This window comes from Phoca vitulina, unplaced genomic scaffold (assembly GCF_004348235.1).
Source record: "Phoca vitulina isolate PV1807 unplaced genomic scaffold, GSC_HSeal_1.0 scaffold19, whole genome shotgun sequence".
NCBI classification, from domain to species: domain Eukaryota; kingdom Metazoa; phylum Chordata; class Mammalia; order Carnivora; family Phocidae; genus Phoca; species Phoca vitulina.
In genome coordinates, this window is record NW_022589722.1 from 10,496,549 (window position 1) to 10,502,299 (window position 5,751).

Sequence of the window (5,751 nt, forward strand, 5' to 3'; positions counted from 1 at the left end):
CTTCTGAGAGATTTGGCAGGCCTCCTCCCACCTCTCAGTGAACTATCCATATCAGCCCGGAAGCAAATGCTGGGAGATGGACTGTCCTACGCCTCAGGTGCTCTGACAGGCACTTAGGGGTGGAGAGCTGGCACAAATTTGAGTAAAATACAATGCCTACCCTTTAGAAACCCACAGTTTAGTAGACGTGAAAGATTCATGAGCAAATAATCTTTAGAAAAAATTGCAAAAATAAGAAACAAAATGTGGGGGCGGGGGGGGGGCGCCTGCGTGGCGCAGTCCGTTCAGCATTTGCCTTCTGTTCAGGTCATGATCCCAGGGTCCTCGGATAGAGCCTCACTTCCCGGCTCTCTGCCGGGGGTGGGGGTGGGATCTGCTTCTCCCTCTCGCTCTGCCTGCTGTGCTCTCTCTCTGTGTCAAATAAATTAATAAAAGAATCTTAAAAAAAAAAACCAAAACAACAAAGTGGGGAATCTGACTTGATTGGTTTGGGTTGTGCGTAGAGACCAGTAGTCTTCAAAACGCTCCCCAGGTGATTCCAAACAGTAAACCCGGCCTGAGAACTGCCCCAGATCTACTGAATCAGATATTCTGGCAGGTGAGGCCCAGGCAACCAGTATTTTAATGCTGGTGCACACTCAAGTTTGAGAACCAGCGGTCCGCCTGGCTAGGGCGTGGAGGCACAGAAATGGAGGGTTCCGGAAGGTGAGCAGTTGGGGTTGGAGCAGAGGTGAGGGTAAGGGGTCCTTCCAAAGGCCCCCTCAGCCTCAGGGCAATTGAGTCCTCCGGTTGGGCCGTCCCCGAGGGACGTCGCGCTGTGTAGTCCTGCCTTGCGACCACAGAGCCTCCTTCTGAAGCCTCAGTCACTCAGCCCCGGGGTGGCTGCTCATTTCCCTCTGGAGCTCCTTAGAAGGCAGGAAAGGTTGGGCCTGCGGTAGGCCATAGTGAATGGCCAGAAAGATCTCTTCCTGGCGAATCCTGGCTTCCAGTTTATGGCTCCTCATTCTTTTCCCCAAAGTGGGCCCCCTACTCTGAGCTCTGGCTTTTTTTTTTTTTAATCCCAGACAGGAACTGTGTGCATCCCCAGACAGAAATCGTGCCTCCTTTTCTGCACATCCAACATCTCATCCTAAGCAGTCACGTCCCCACCCACGATAAAAGCAGCTCTGTGCCTAGAGCCACCTAACGCTGCACCCCACTCCCCGTGCCCCACTGCCCCACAACTCAGCCATTCCAGCTAACAGAAAACAGCCAGTCTAGCGGCCTCCCCGCTTCGGGCCTTCCCGCCCAGGCCAACTGGGCAAGGCGCGACCCCACTGCAGTGCCCGGCGCAGGGACCCTGCGGGCAGAGGAGGGATCCCCGGGTCCGCCGCCGCCCGGGGTCGCCACGCGCGCCCCGGGTTGGGGTGGGGGTGGGGGCTGCCGCTTCTCTGGGTTTCTGGCCGAGCAGTTCCCCCCCACCCCCGCCTTGGGGAGGGGCTGCGGCCGCCCGGAGTCGCAGAGGGTCCGGAGGCTCCTCCCCTGGGGTGGCCGAGCAGGAAGCGGGGCGCGCGGCGGGCGGGGGCGCGGCGCGGTGCGGGGCGAGCGCGCGGGGCGCCGGCGGCGGAGTATGCGCGGGCCTCGGCGGCCAGCCCCGGCGCACAGCCGCGGCCGGGGCGCGCGGCGCGGGGCGGAAAAGCCTGTTTACACAGACTGCACACCGCCTGGGGAATAATGCAGTAAAGGAAGTGAGCCGGCTCGGCCTGACTGCTCCAACTTCCTGCTCTCACACACACACCAGAGGAAAAAAAAAAGAGGAGCGAGAGAAAGAAAAAAAAGGGGGGAAAAATCAGGATCTCATTACAAGAGCAACAGACCGTCTGCAGACGCCTGTCAGCATGGAAAGTCGGGGGCTTTCGCCCGGTTCCTCCTAGAAATTCCCCCGAAGAAGGATCTTGAAAGCTCCCCCACATCTGGGTAGGTAGCAGGGTTTCTGCCTGTTGCTCGGACAGTTGCAAAGTTTCGTCGGGGTGCTTTTTCTTTCTTTTCTTTGGCTTGGTGGGGGTGGGGCTGGTGGGCGCCGCGGGGTGGGCTGCGGCCCTGGGGAGGGGGCGCCGCTGGGATGCTCCAACGCCCGCGCCGCCGGCCCCGCTGGAGCTCCGCGCCGCGTCCGACCCTGCGCCGGCGGCACCCTGCCCTGGGGCTGCGCTGCAGCTCGGAGGAGGGGGCGCGCGGGGTGGGGGGGGGGGGGGAGGGCACGGTGAGACTAGGGTCCCTGGGAGGGACGGCGACGGGGCAGGCTGCGTGCCTGGATGCTGGACCACCGCCGACCTTCCAACTGGGGCCGGGACTCCCCTGGGGTGGCAGTGGGCACCGATGCTCCGATTCGGGGAGAGGACGAGGGTAGAGGGGGAAGCCGAGGGCGTGGGGAGCGAAGACGCGGGGCTGGGGGCCGCGTCCCTTCTCGTTCGGCAGGTGACCCCCCACCCCCACCCCCGCCCGGGTCATCGCCCCCAGGCGCACGCCCAGGTGGACCTTTAAAAGGCAGCAGAGTCCTTACTGGACACGATTTTGGCGAAGGACCGGGCAGCAGACGGTCTTGGAGCCCCCAGCTCTTAAGGAAGGGGCTCTTCAGCTTGCAACTGAATGTTGGCCTGTAATGCTACTGTAACTTTTGGGAGGAGGAATTAAAATTTTGGAGAGTTAAAAAAGACAAATAAGAGGTCTCGGTTTTGTTATAGTTTTCTGAACCGAATCATCCTGAGGACAAGCTGCATTTAGGTGGCGGGTGGGGGTGGGAGTAAGAAATGTTATTTCAGAAACTGCAAAAGGGGCTTTTTAGAAAAAAAAAAACGAGTGTCGGGAGAGTTTCTGGCTTGTCTGGAAACGGCAAGACTAATTGCCATGCGCTTCCGCTTTGAAACTGGCAGCAGACAGCGTCTTGAAAATGACTCACTGGAGGAGCTCACAAAGAAACTGGTTTGCTCCTTCTCAGGTTTATGTATTTGTGCCTTTTACAGTTTCCTTTGTAGTGTTCGAGGGGTCCCCCGCCCCTTCCCCGCCGGCCCCCTCCTACCCTCCCGCTTTTGGAAGCCCCTGGCCAGTCTTTAACTACCCCCAGCACCCCAGCCGGAGGGGGGCTGGGGGAGGCTGAGTTGTTGTTGGAGTTGGCTGGGGAGAGGGTTACAGGGATTCTGCTGCTGCAGGGGGAAAAAGTGCCCTGAATTTTCCACTGGCTGCTGCAGGAAGAGAGAGCCCCTTTAGTCACTGCTAAGTAATGTCTGCACACACACCAACTAATCTCATTAGGAGTTTCCGCTGCTCGGCACAGGAGGGGTTTTGTGCAACCACTGTCAGCCCCGGGGGGGAGGGGGGGCGGTGGTGCGCTGCAGAGGGACACAAGTCACCGCTTTATTTACTTAGAGGTGCAGCTGCCCGACAACCTTTTTCAGGGCAGTATCTTGAAAACTTTAAAGTCACTTGGGCCATTTTGGATTTCAGACTTACAGGTTTTTCTTTCCTGGTTGTGCGTACGGTGTGTGTGTGCGTGTGAAGTTTCTATTGCCCAAGCAGCTCAGACACCCCCATCCTCTCTCATCTGTGCTTGTGTCTTTGTTGGAGGGGGCCCGGGGGGTGAGGGAGCCAGAGGAGGTGAGAAACTAAAGCGTGTTCCAGGCATCTATTAATGAGCTCAAATCGATTTCTGAGCCTTATTGCTTTATTGCCAAACAAAATACCCTCTGATCTCTCTCCCTTTTTCTCTGTCTGTGGCACACATTTATTTGGGATAGGTCAGTTATGAGTTTCAATTTATGGGGATTATAAAATTACAAATTGTGTTAGGAGGGCATGTGGGTCAGACAGTGAAGAAGACTGTCCATAAGTGTTTTTAGAGTTTCCAGTAATGATCCTGCCTACAAAAACCCTGATGGTCTTTCTATGCCAAATATAGCAAAGGCCTTATGGCCTTACCCTCCCCCCCTTTTTTGAACCTTTAAATGTTGGAAATGTGTAGAGTTGCTTAAAAGGGTAAGGAATTTTAAGGAACCTGATTGGAACTGTGGGGTTTCTTTATTGACAAGGACATGCTGTTTGAGGACATACTCTTTTTTTTTTAAGATTTTATTTATTTGAGAGAGAGAGTGAGTGAGCATGAGCAGGGGGGAAGGGCAGAGGGAGAAGCAGACTCCTCGCTGAGCAGGGAGCCTGATGCCCGGCTCGATCCCAGGACCCTGAGATCATGACCTGAGTTGAATGCAGACGCTTAACCGACTGAGCTACCTAGGCTCCCCAAGGACATACTCCTGAGGGGTTTTGAGGTGTTGGTATTTCTCTTCTGGTGGCAAAGCATGTCCTAAAAACAGCCCACCCAGGGTGTGAGTCAGTGGACGTGAGTACAGGATGTCCCTAACACAGCTTGGCACAGAGTAGATGCTCAATAAGTTGTTGCATTGAAAGCTGTGGGTAGGATCACAGCACTTATAACAAATAGATAAGAAAAAAAACTTTCCAGATTGCAGGAGAGGCCCCTTTGAGTGAACTACAAACCAGTTTGGATAAACAGACTTTGGGGAGTAATTTTGTCCCCCAGGTCACATTTGGTAATATCTGGAGACATTTGGTTGTCATAACCAGAGGGGGTGCTCTTGGCATCTAGTCCGTAGAGAGTTAGGCATGCAGCTACACATCCAACAAGGTACAGAACAGCCCCGCCCCAATAATTTTCCAGCCCCAAATGTCAGTTGTGCCCACAGTGAGAAACTCTTATTTACCTTAACGATGATGATGACTCTTTTACCTGTATCCATTCAATGAACAGGACATTTACAAATTGTCAGTTGCACTTTTCTGCCACATATGTAACACTGTGCATGAATTTTCTCTCCCTCGCTCTCTCTTCTTGGTCAGTAATATGCCATAGAATGACATTTAAATGATGAATTGTGATGGTTTACCTTTTTGAGCTGAATTAGACTCTCTCTGAACCTCACTTACTTGGTACTAATGCTTTTCAGACTAGAATATCAATCGTCCAGATACAGGAGAGCAGTGATTTTTTTTTTTCCAACCCCATTTGAATTTTGAAGTTTCTTAAAACATTTATTAAAGATCTCCTCTTCTTATTTAAAAAAATTAATAATTTAAAAATAAAAAAATTAATAATTTAAAACTGCTAATATACAGTAAATGTAACTCTGAGATCATATTTTGAAATTTATATTTGTAGTAACTTTTTGGAACTTGAATCTTTTCCTGAAATTGGTTTTAAAGTCCTTCCAGTCAGTGCATATAAATCAAAATATTCCTTTCTTAGTTGTCAGATACTGGGTTTTGTGTGCTTTGTGCTACCCAGTTGTGTTTATACATCTATCTGATTCAAAACACCAATGTTGCAAAACATTACCTATTGACAAACCCAAAACTAAAAAAAAAATTATCCAAGGATGTGACTTCCTGGAGTAGAGTCCTTTTCTTTGGGGGGGGGGGGGCTGATGGTGAATTACTGCTTCTGAATTAATGGCTTTGCTCCTTTCCAGTCCTAGAGAATGATTCAGCCACCTCCCTGTCCCCCAGAACTGGGGTTCCTCATTAAACTTTAAAAGCAGTGGGTTCTCTGTCTGTTTTGGCTGCACCCTGGGTGCAGGCAGCTGGCTTCTGCGCCTTCCTAAGGGCCTGCTCCCACCTACCCACCTACCTACACACACACACACACACTACACACACACACACACACACACACACACACACCACACACACCACACACACACACAC

At 52.5% G+C, this 5,751-nt stretch overlaps 1 protein-coding gene across 2 annotated transcripts in view; it reads left to right on the forward strand.

Moving 5' to 3' along the window:
• Positions 1-1,616: 1,616 nt before the first annotated feature.
• ELK3 (ETS transcription factor ELK3) overlaps positions 1,617-5,751 on the forward strand; it is a 70,525-nt gene continuing 66,390 nt past the window's right edge. For both annotated transcript variants that reach the window (XM_032416313.1, XM_032416314.1), the window contains exon 1: positions 1,617-1,956. The gene's annotated coding sequence lies outside the window, so the exon portion shown is untranslated. The remainder of the gene's footprint in view (positions 1,957-5,751) is intronic.